Source organism: Caretta caretta, chromosome 7, assembly GCF_965140235.1.
Source record: "Caretta caretta isolate rCarCar2 chromosome 7, rCarCar1.hap1, whole genome shotgun sequence".
NCBI lineage: Eukaryota > Metazoa > Chordata > Testudines > Cheloniidae > Caretta > Caretta caretta.
The window spans coordinates 37,401,497-37,414,583 of NC_134212.1; positions in this window are offsets into that span (position 1 = coordinate 37,401,497).

Sequence of the window (13,087 nt, forward strand, 5' to 3'; positions counted from 1 at the left end):
AAACTTTCTATTTTTCCCTCCAAACAAAATGGACAGTTATTACCATCTTTAATACCATCTCAGCATCAGTCAAAGAATTTCTTTCTAAAGTTTCTCTCCAGCTAAAGGTAAAGGGAACAAGGGAGATTGTTAAAATAAAAGCCTTATTCCCCTCCCCCTTCTTTTCTGTATCTTTAATAAAAGGTTAAAAAGATTTTTAATGGTGTTTGTGCCATGGTACTAAACAGGTTGAGCCTCTAGACACCAAACCCTGAACCTTGTTTCAGTCTGTTTAATGTTGAACAGTTAACAAGGTCATGTTAACACCTTTAACTCTTTGGGCCCATTTATTCCATCAAAATTAACACAACACAGCAGCCACTTGAGAATAGGTCTCTACTGTAATCAAAGGTGTGGCTCAAGTAGACATACTCAAGATATATTAAAGCTATCTAACTCAGGTTCTGGAGTGGTGGATCCACAACAGACTGGGCTACCCTTGCAAGTAATTACCCAGGGTTCCAGGTGGGTTTCTACAGCCCATGATGAAGAGGGCCCTGCTGCAGCTTCACTGCTCCAGGACCCAAGCTAGCTCAGGTATTTCTACTTGCGCTGCAATCACACCCCATGCTTACAGAATAAACATACCCTAAGATGGATAGGATAGGATAGGTTAGTCCCCATGCCCATTCAGATGCTGGCCTCTCTACTGGGACTATCAACAAAGATGTCAACTGGGATTAATCACAGTAAACACCTGTACTGAGTGAACGCCTCTACTGAGTCCAAAACAGCCACCACACAGTCACATCTTTCAAATACTTGTATTTTAAAATAAGGATAAAAATACTATTTGTCCAGCCCTCTTAAATTTCTCCAGCAACACCACTAAGGATAATGGGCCTGATCCTCTGTTGCTTTCTGTCTTGAGTAGCTATTTACACCAATGTAAAATGAATTCTGATAGTAGTATTATTGTCATTCACTTTGCTGAGATGTAAATTTTTACTCAAGGAGAATCAAATTTCAGCATCTTTTAGCATATTTCACCTCTCCCTTCCCTTTGTGTGTACACACTAATAATTGACAAAAAAATATCTAATAGTGGATTACCCACTGCCCATGCTGTGTGCACTTAATATTTGTCTCCTGATTTCATGGTGCTGTTTTCTCAAACAGTTCTTTACACTTGGTTACACTTTAATGGCAGTCTTATTCACAGGGATCAGAGCAATTATGTGGCTATTGTATTTGCAATATAAAGTGAAATGGGTAAATTACTTTCTCTCATTATCTAATGAGCAATAATGCACATATTCTTATAATTTTAGGCTCTGAACTCTCACTGAATCTCAATTTTCCATTTTCAGTATGTTGCCTGTCCAGAATTATTGGTGCTTCTATTGCTAAAAGCTCCTGTCCAGGTTCCTGCCCCCATCACTGCCCATCTTCTTTTAGCCTTAAGTCACTTCTCTGAGCCACAAGATGGACTGTAGCTTTAGAGACTTCCTCTGTTACCCAGTGCAACACAAGAACGTTATCTGCAGCACAACCAACTAAAAGCAAAAGCAGCAGGAACATTTGACAGCCTTTGCATCCTGAAAAGGATCGATTTATCTAACAATGCACGCTACTGTGACTGTCAGATTCTCTACTTGAAAATGTGGTTAGAAGCCCAAACTGCAAGTATGCTTACCAGCAGGGTTATTTGTTTCACTCAGCTGTTGCTGAGAGAGTGAATTTACCTCTTGCTCCCGTCCTAGAAGACATTATTCTGACTTCTTGTTCAATTATGTGTTTCTCTTCATTATTGTTTTGCTATTGTTTATTTTACCAATCTATGGGGTCTTGATGACAAGAACCACCACATTTCAGACGGATGTTTACAGTGACAGCATGGAGCTCCCCTCTACATCACCTTCAATTTCTAATTAACTTAAGAATCACAGGGTGCTAAGCAATGCATCATGCTAGTGACTTATATATGCTAAAATACTGGGTGGGAAAGGACAACAAGAGCATGTGTTTCTGTAAATGATTCGTTAGTAAAGCATTTGACTGACAAGAACAGATGAGAATGGCACTTTGCCGTATTAGGAATCTAATCAAGAATGTGCACACTACACAAAAAGCATGACATACAATTGATCTTGCAAGCTCTAAACTAACTGGGGTGAAACCTTGACCCCATTGAAGTCATTTCACCCCAGGTGTAGTACTTACTATTTGATTTGGTACAAGTAGTCAATCTACTCCTAGTAATAAGGGTTAAAAATTTGAACTCTTAATTTCTATTGCACCCTTCATATTAACTGTATCTCAAAACTTTTTACAGAAAATTGAAGCTACTAGGTTAAAAATAATAATTTAAACCACAATTTTTACTTATGTTACAAAAGACCATAGATAGCTATTTTGAAATCTAGCTTAATCATCACTATATTTGTTTAGTTTTTGTATTTCTCTCCATTTGCACAGTAAAAATGGAGCAGCCAGTTTCACTTCTGCTTACAATAAGAATGTCAATTCCACTTTTAGATTCTGATGTATTAACACAACACCAAAAGATTTGAGTTTCAGCTTAGAAGCAGATCCAAACCAAATTCCCCGGATGGTATCTCAAGTCAGATCAGAGCTCACAGCTCATACATATCTCCACAATGAGCCAAATCTTAAGTTACTGTAATTTTGGAAACTTCATATTACAGTATAGTCCTCACCATTGGAAAGTCAACCTTCGTTAACAGTTATCACTGCAAATGGCTCAATGGCCTTAGAATAGGAAATAACTTCAGTATCTCAGATACCAAAATGTAACTGCTGATAAAATGCTATTTTTACAAGCATCCATTATATAAACATACATTTCAATGGCCTAATTGTCAGAGGTAAGGCCTGAAGTCCACATATTTTTCTACACACATTTCTGTGGTCTTCTCAAAATTACTATTGTACAAATGCCCAGTTTTCAAGCATAATCATGGTAATTATTCCCTACACAGTAGTGTGCAAATAAAAGTACACAAAAATGCTTGAGATCATTGGGGCTTAGGTTTATCAAAAATCAGATCCTTAATATTTTTAGTGTGTATATACTATAAAAATAGATCACAGCTCGTCATCAGTGCCCAGACAATGGGGCTTATAAATGGTTTTCAGAAAATCATTTTGGTGTCAAAAGCCTTCCTCTGCCCCACACCAATACATTCCAAGAGCTTCAGGAATCAGCGATCCATATGGTGACAGTGAGCATCCATATCGCTGGTGAGCATCCATATCGCTGGTGATCCATCAGGCCACAATAACCGTGCCATTTGGTTAGAAAAAGAGGAATTGCTCAGGACATTCTAAACTACTCAACACACACACACACACACACCAATCCCCCACTCCTCCCTAGCTATTGCTGCGCTGTCTCGCAATTTTTGACACACTAAACATGTGCAAGTGAGAAAGCATACTGTGCATTTTCATCCACAAAGCAGGCACCTTGAGACACAAGATATACACTAAATGTGAGTAACAATAGGAAATGTACTGCTTGACCTAAACAATGCAGCAAAAAAGGTTTAATAATTGGATGTGAAACCAGCTGGAAAAGTACAATGAACAAATATGCTTGACACATTTGTTCCAGTGCTTGATAAATTTAGCTGAGAGCATAACCGGGTTTTGCTTATGCTTCTGGAACATGTGCGATTATGGGTAAAATATAGGGCAGATAAACAATTTTGAAATATAACTAATTCAGAAATTATTGGAGATGTTAATACAGAGCAAATACAGCAAATTCTATTCACATGTATAGTTTCCTACTGTAGAATAGCTTCTCTTAATGAGAGTCTTAAGAGACAGATTGGTCAGACCATATCAAATACCTTGTGAGAAAAATATAAAGACTAGAGAGAGAGAGCGTTAAGGCAGGGAGTGTGCAAGTGGAAGAGGGAGAACTTATTAGACATTTTAAAATGTTTAAGTGAAGCTAACTGACAAACATGTGCCAAACACATCTGCTTGATCACTTTGTTTTTATGTTGCATCACATCCCCACCCATCCCTTTCATCTCACATTCTTCAGCTACATTTTCTTCTGTTTAGCTTGTCAGATCTTTGGGGCAGGATCCTTGCCTTTATCTATGGTCTGAATAATGCAAAACACACTTCTGGGGTTATATAAACACACTTCTGGGGTTCTAGTGCAGAGCAGTGGGAGTTGGGAGTAGAGAACTGCATCTGCCAGTCTTTCATAAAGAAGCAAAGAAACCCACAAATGTAAAAATACAAGAAAAAAAAAAAAAGACAGCTCTCTCTTTTTAAAAGACATATTAAGACTCTCAGGCAGTTTTCTCTTCATTCTCATCAAAAGTCTCAACTGGGAGATCTTGTCCCTAAGAATCTGTATCCCGTGTGGAACCTGTTGTGGCCCAATAGTTGCATATTGACAGGTTTCAGAGTAGCAGCCATGTTAGTCTGTATCCACAAAAAGAACATATTCATTTTGGAATATGAACAAGAGGCTGCTAGGCAGCTCTCTAACTCCACATTCTACAGGCCATTATCCTCTGATCCCACTGAGGATTATCAAAAGAAACTACACCATCTGCTCAAGAAACTCCCTGAAAAAGCACAGGAACAGATCTGTGCAGACACATGCCTAGAACCCCGACCAGGGGTATTCTATCTGCTTCCCAAGATCCATAAACCTGGAAATCCTGGATGCCCCATCATTTCAGGCATTGGCACCCTAACAGCAGGGTTGTCTGGCTATGTGCACTCTCTCCTCAGGCCCTACGCTACCAGCACTCCCAGCTACCTTCAAGACACCACTGACTTCCTGAGGAAGCTACAATCCATTGGTGATCTTCCAGAAAACACCATCCTGGCCACTATGGATGTAGAAGCCCTCTACACCAACATTCCACACAAAGATGGACTACAAGCTATCAGGAACAGTATCTCTGATAATGTCACAGCAAACCTGGTGGCTGACCTTTGTGACTTTCTCCTCACCCACAACTATTTCACATTTGGGGACAGTATATACCTTCAAGTCAGCGGCACTGCTATGGGTACCCGCATGGCCCCACAATATGCCAACATTTTTGTGGCTGACTTAGAACAACGCTTCCTTAGCTCTCCTCCCCTAACGCCCCTACTCTACTTGCGCTACATTGATGACATCTTCATCATCTGGACCCATGGAAAAGAAACCCTTGAGGAATTCCACCATGATTTCAACAATTTCCATCCCACCATCAACCTCAGCCTAGACCAATCCACACAAGCGGTCCATTTCCTGGACACTACGGTGCTAATAAGCGATGGTCATATAAACACTACCCTGTACCGGAAACCTACTAACCGCTATGCTTACCTACATGCCTCCAGCTTCCATCCAGGACACACCACACGATCCATTGTCTACAGCCAAACTCTAGGATACCACCTCATTTGCTCCAATCCCTCAGACAGAGACGAACACCTACAAGATCGCTATCAATCATTCTTAAAACTACAATACCCACCTGCTGAAGTGAAAAAACAGATTGACAGAGCCAGAAGAGTACCCAGAAGTCACCTACTACAGGACAGGCCCAACAAAGAAAATAACAGAATGCCACTAGCTGTCACCTTCAGCCCCCAACTAAAACCTCTCCAGCGCATCATCAAGGATCTGCAACCTATCCTGAAGGACGACCCATCACTCTCACAGATCTTGGGAGACAGATCAGTCCTCGCATACAGACAGCCCCCCAGCCTGAAGCAAATACTGTCCAGCAACCACACACCACACAACAAAAACACTAACCCAGGAACCTATCCTTGCAACAAAGCCCGATGCCAACTGTGCCCACATATTTACTCAAGTGACACCATCATAGGGCCTAATCACATTAGGCATATCATCAGGGGCTCGTTCACCTGCACATCTACCAATGTGATATATGCCATCATGTGCCAGCAATGCCCCTCTGCCATGTACACTGGCCAAACTGGACAGTCTCTATGCAAAAGAATAAATGGACACAAATCTGACATCAGGAATCATAACATTCAAAAACCGGTAGAAGAACACTTCAACCTCTCTGTCCACTGAGTAAAAGATTTAAAGGTGGCAATTTTGCAACAGAAAAGCTTCAAAAACAGACTCCAACGAGAAACTGCTGAGCTTGAATTAATATGGAACTAGATACCATTAACTTGGATTTGAATAGAGACTGGGAGTGGCTGGGTCATTATACATATGAATCTATTTCCCTATGTTAAGTATCCTCACACCTTCTTGTAAACTGTCTAAATGAGCCATCCTGATTATCACTACAAAAGTTTGTTTCTCCTGCTGATAATCGTTCATCTTAACTAATTAGCCTCTTACAGTTTGTATGGCAACTTCCACTTTCTCTGTATGTATATCTATCTATCTTCTTACTATATGTTCCATTCTGTGCATCCGATGAAGTGGGCTATAGCCCACGAAAGCTTATGCTCTAATAAATTTGTTAGTCTCTAAGGTGCCACAAGTACTCCTATAAAAGCATATGCGGCTGAGCCTCCACATTGTTCAAGAACAGAACAAGTCCTGCATATTACAGACATGCAACTGAGGTTGCTGCACAAATTTCAGTTTCAAAAGACTGTTAGCAACTTATTTCGCTGAGTGGAAAAAAATAGTAGACTCAGATATGGCCTTGCTGCAAAACCAGACAAGAACACCATGCAACATTGCCTCCATGGGGATTTTGACCCAACCTATCACCTGCAAAATTGACTGATTTTGCACTACTGATTGTTGAAGATTAGTGACCACCACTAGGCTCCCTGCAAAACTTGAGTCACTGTGTCCTAAGAAAGAAAGCAGCCAGCCACCTTAGGAAGGCTTCTAGTCAATCTGAAGACACTGACACTTAGCACCAATAATTTCACCAATTTTGGCAATTTTTTCCATCTTACCTTTTCCTGGGCAATACTTATGTAGTTTCACAAAGTCCCCTTCAAAAGGATGTGTCATGGAGACCCTTGGGAACTAATTCCCGTCCAATGCCCTCCCCCTAGTCCAGAAAGAATGGTGCTAGTCCTGCCATCAAGCTGACTGTAATTATTTTTGTACAGCAAAACCTATAAAGCAAGTCTGCATTGCTGCCATGTCTTAGATCCTCTACTGAGTCAAAATCTGGCAAAAACAAGCAGCTCAATGGAAACTAATAGTCTCAGCACAAAAAGTTAGTGATTGTATTCATTGTAAGAGCCCTTTTCTAATTACATTACTGCAGGTTCAGATAATTCTTTGAATTTTTGAAGGCAGAGCAGTTTTAATCCTGTTTTGTTGGTTCTCCAACCTTCTTTTCTCACATCTTCTTAAAGTTGATTTAATTGCAGACTGTTGAATTATCCACTGACAGTTCCTCTCTTCAAATAGCTTTTGCTATTGCACAGCTACTTTCATGAATACCATTTCATAACAATAAGCTACTCAGGAACAGGTGTCTGTAGGTAATAGGATGGCTTATGTAGATCATTAATATGATAGGCTACAAAGCCTTTTACTGCGAGAGCATGAGTTTGAATACGGCTAGGTTCACTAGTGACCAAAAGTCTGTATCAGCAGATTAATTAATCAAAACCAAACGCTTGGTGAATTAATTGGATGGTCGTGTTCCAGCCCCTAGTGTGCAGACGGTTAGGTCACCAAAAAAGGTACTGTCACTACCACCACATTGGTCAATTGTGGAACTGGCGATTTCAGCAGCGAGGCCAAAGACTGAATGGGTATCAAGCTAGTGTGCGAGGCAAAGATAGGTCCATCCAGTTCAAGATTGGGACACATTGGCGGGATGTCAGGAGGTGGCAGCAGCTTGAGTTACCCTTGTCTTCTGTGGACAGAGGGCTACAGTCTCCAGGTCTGTCCAACTGGGTACCTTTGAAACCTCAACTGTTTTAATGTGTAAATAACTAGTTAACACTATTGCTTGGAATAGGAGATTTAGCTCATGTGTGGGTGCGGGCCTGCTGCAAGCCCATTCAAATGAGCGAAATTACATCAGGGATGAGTCTAGTTCTGGGTGTTTATGGTGTCATTTATACTGCCATTGTGTACAACCTTCATTCTGGCCACCCAGATACATCACAGAACATTATTCTCCTTCATGCTCAAGGCCTATAGGCCATTGATGGAAAGCCATTATTTCTGATTAACGTGTTACCGCCAACTCTGGAGCTATATAATGTCAAATAACCAGAGAAAAGCTCATTTTCTACAAATTACCAGGTCTCATGCCTTTCATTCCACTCTCTGATTAAGCTGAGACGCCTCTGGCAAATATAACAGTCTCAGTATATTAATGGAGTCAAACTGTGACATGATTATGCAGTTATTCAGACTTGACAATTTTGCTTTGCATCCCTAATACCCTTGTTCTGTATCCAGCCACTTGGGATCTGCCTTTTGAAGTTGCTACACTCAGAAGATCACACTGTTGTTCTCTTCACTGAAGCAGCCCAATAATTAAGAATGAAAGCATCATTCGTCCAGCCTGAGATTTTCCAGGCAAGGGGAGAAATTCTCTGAAAAAGTTTGGGACACTGAGAACAAGAGAGAGTATGCAACATTCATCAGGAGTCCCCATTGTGGTGTTAGGGGCTCTGTCGAGGAGAAGCCCACAATGGCAACAGAGAATGTCCTGGGGCGCACAACACAGAACAGCCCTGCATGCGAAGGGTGGGGCTAGATGAAAAAGGAGAACTGGAGAAAGCAATAATATTTTCTAATGGAAATGTGAACAACTAAATGGTTCAATAGCTGCCTGAAATAGGCACTTTTTAAAAATATTACTTATATGTGTAGGATAATCACATTCTGAGGTGCTGTATGTCGAGTGAATTTGTCTGGGCCTTGTAGGACCTGTTTCATTCATTTTGTCACTGTCATAAATATAAAGGGAAGGGTAAACCCCTTTGAAATCCCTCCTGGCCAGGGGAAAGCTCCTCTCACCTGTAAAGGGTTAAGAAGCTAAAGGTAACCTCGCTGGCACCTGACCAAAATGACCAATGAGGAGACAAGATACTTTCAAAAGCTGGGAGGAGGGAGAGGAGTTTGTCTCTGTCTGTGTGCTGTTCTTGCCAGGGACAGAACAGGAATGGAGTCTTAGAACTTTTAGTAAGTAATCTAGCTAGGTATGTGTTAGATTATGGTTTCTTTAAATGGCTGAGAAAAGCATTGTGCTGAATAGAATAACTATTTCTGTCTGTGTATCTTTTTTGTAACTTAAGGTTTTGCCTAGAGGGGTTCTCTATGTTTTTGAATCTAATTACCCTGTAAGATATCTACCATCCTGATTTTACAGGGGGGATTTCTTTATTTCTATTTACTTCTATTTTTTATTAAAAGTCTTCTTGTAAAAACTGAATGCTTTTTCATTGTTCTCAGATCCAAGGGTTTGGGTCTGTGGTCACCTATGCAAATTGGTGAGGCTTTTTATCCAATATTTCCCAGGAAAGGGGGGGTGCAAGTGTTGGGAGGATTGTTCATTGTTCTTAAGATCCAAGGGTCTGGGTCTGTAGTCACCTAGGCAAATTGGTGAGGCTTTTTACCAAACCTTGTCCAGGAAGTGGGGTGCAAGGTTTTGGGAAGTATTTTGGGGGGAAAGACGCGTCCAAACAGCTCTTCCCCAGTAACCAGTATTAGTTTGGTGGTGGTAGCGGCCATTCCAAGGATAACGGGTGTAATATTTTGTACCTTGGGGAAGTTTTGACCTAAGCTGGTAAAGATAAGCTTAGGGGGTTTTTTCATGCAGGTCCCCACATCTGTACCCTAGAGTTCAGAGTGGGGGAGGAACCTTGACAGTCACAATGTTGCTATTTTGGGGATACTGATAGCTCAGGTGTTTGGGATCCTGGTTTTCAGAGCTGCTGACCACCCACTCCACCAGCTAACACAGGTGGGAAGTGAGGATACTCAGCACCTTGGTATCCCCCACAGCAAGAAAGGAAACTGTTTCCTAACAGTACAGGTTTCCTTCTCCTTCATTGTAGTACTGCACAGGTTTTGAAGGATATTCAAATCTTTTCCAGGAGCCTGGGTAGTTCAAAGAACGAATAAATGGATACACAGCCTTTCACCTCTTCGGTGGTCTCCCTCAAAAGCTTGGCAGTTGCCATAGGTAGCTCAGTATCTTCAGTAGTCTAGAGGTCCCTATGGTCTCTGGGTCAAATCCAGCCTGGGATGATAATGACTGTAAACTGTTACATCCCCAATTCTGGTGTGGCAGACAATAAAATTAGCTGTTGGTCCCAGTCCCATTCCTAGTACAGTAACTCCTCACTTAAAGTCGTCCCAGTTAACATTGTTTCATTGTTACGTTGCTGATCAATTAGAGAACATGCTTGTTTAAAGTTGTGCAATGCTCTCCTATAATGTCGTTTGGCAGCCGCCTGCTTTGTCTACTGCTTGCAGGAAGAGCAGCCCATTGCAGCTAGCTGGTGGGAGCTTGGAACCAGGGTGGCCTGGCAGCCCAGCATCAGCTCCCCACTCCCCTAAGTTCCCAGTGCAGCAGCTGCCCAGCAGGCTACCAATTGGCAGCAGTTCAGCTGTCCCTCCCCACACTGCCATGTGCTGCTCCTGCCCTCTGCCTTGGAGCTGCTCCCTGGAGCCTCCTGCTTGCTGTGCAAAGGGGGGGAAGAGGGAGGCTAATGTCAGGGAGGCTAATGTCCCCCTCCCCCATGCACCCTGCTTACCCCATATCTCCATAGAGCGGGGCAGGACACGACAGGGATCAGGACGGAGGGAGCTTCCTGGCAATAGCTTCTGTCTCAACTTGCTGATCTACTTAAAAAGGCAGTGTACTTAAGAGTGTGGTCAGCATACTTAAAGGGGCAATGTGCATCTCTCTCTCTCACACACACACAGTGTGTGTCTCTGTCTGTCATGCTGTCTCCCCTCTCTCCATTCGTGCTGCCTTGTAGAGCATGAGGCTACATTAACCACAATGGGTTAACCCTTAAGGGCTCAACTGATTGCTAGTTCATCATTTAGCAATAAGGCATTCCCTGGGAAATATCCCACCCTCTGACTTCACCACCTCAACCAAGCTTCACAATCATTATCACTGTGTACCAGTATTAAATTGTTTGTTTAAAACTTGTACTCTGTGTGTGTATATATATAATATAGTCTTCTGTCTGGTGAAAAAAATTTCCCTAGAACCTAACCACCGTCCCTCCCCCCCCCACACATTAATTCTTATGGGGAAATTGGCTTCGCTTAACATCGTTTCACTTAAAGTCTCATTTGTCAGGAACATAACCACAACGTTAAGTGAGGAGTTACTATATTCACATTGCAAAGCCACCAAGCTTGCACTACCACTGCCATGTTTGTGTAGGTGAATATAAGGGTTCAAAGCAGCCCATTCAGAAGCTGGGACTGGGTGACAGGGGATGGATCACTTGATGATTACCTGTTCCGTTCATTCCCTCTGGGGCACCTGGCACTGGCCACTATCAGAAGACAGGATACTGAGCTAGATGGACTTTTGGTCTGACCCAGTATGGCCGTTCTTATGTTTCACCACCACTAAAAGTCACAGTAGAATCAAGACACGTATTTGCCTCACTCCAGTTACTGTTGCTGCTACTTCTCTTTTTCCATACTGTTGGAAAGCTGGAAGCTTGCTGGAAGCTGCCTGTGGCTAGTGATCTGGCAGCAAGAGCAGCTGTGGTGGGAAGGTACAATGGCTCATGCAGCCATTTCATATGAATCGTAGGACCAAACACAGTGGTGCTGGAGGGGCACTGAATGTTACACATTGGAAAGCAGGCCTAGGAATCTATGCTGGTGTGATTTACACAACAACAGGCTGGTAGAAGAAGCATCTGGCCCCTATGAATCTCTGAGCAGAAGACTGAGAAGCATCAAGTGAAATGGGTAGTAGTCAAGTCTCAGCACAAACAAAGAAAATATAGTGTGAAACAATCTCCCTACTTCAATCTGATCGGTTGTGATGTGTGACAATGTACTATCCTTCTATTCACACTAAGTAACATTGTATCCCTGAGAGTTTTGTCTGGGGATCTGTGTGTGTAAATATAGGATGACCGAGTGAGGTAGACAAGCCTCGGGTGAGGCTCTTGTTGTCTGCACTAATGCTCAGAAACTTTGGTGTTGAGGTGTGGAAGAGAACAGCTCCCACAGGAGGAGGTATTGATATAGAAGCAACAATCCAACAAAGAGCTTAAGCATGCGCTTAGTGCCATTGGAGTTAATGGGACTATTCATATGCCTAAAGTTAAGTGTGTGCTTATGTATTTTGATGGATTGGGGCAAAGAGAGCCAAGACAAAAAAGTAGCTTTTATGATCTGTTTTTCTGCTTGTGGATCATAGCATTTATCTATCTTCCTCTTATTGATTCCAGATCTGAATTAATCCATGGTCCTTTCTGATCCTGTAGCATCTCTCATTCTTTAAGGGACAGAGGAGATGGGAAAAGAGGAGGAAAGAAAGGTGCAATGCATTTTACTGAATTGCCCTTATGGAAAACATTACAGTTTTCTCCAGTGTTATATATGGATTGCTTTAAATCAATGAATTTTTCACCTACAATGTACTGTATTGACTGATGTAATTTACTTAACAGAAAATCAACCTCAATAATTCTGGAAGACAACGCTCTAATGAACACTAGCTAGTGCTTATGCTATATTGAACTTTTGACCCCTCTCCCCCCCCCTGCAATAAAAGGTAAACCAAATGAAGTTGCACTTATTTTTAATAAGGCGAAACTGGATTACTCAGGAAGTTAGTAACAGACTCACCTCTAGGTCACTGGTTAAAATCCAAAACAGGTCAGCATGACCTAAAGCAATTACCATTTGATGGTTATCAAATTTCACTGATAATTCCCCAACCCATCTCCAGAAGTTTCTGGGTGTCAGACAGTCTAACAAAGAGATGTTACAAATAAATAGGCAACATGGTCCAGTATTGTTAAGGGAGAGGGGATGAGGGGCTGGGAAGGAAAGTGACAAATGCATAAGCCATCCACTCACATGCATACAAATGTAAACAACTTGCATTGTTTCCTGAAGAGCAGCAGTCAGATTCTGACATTAAAC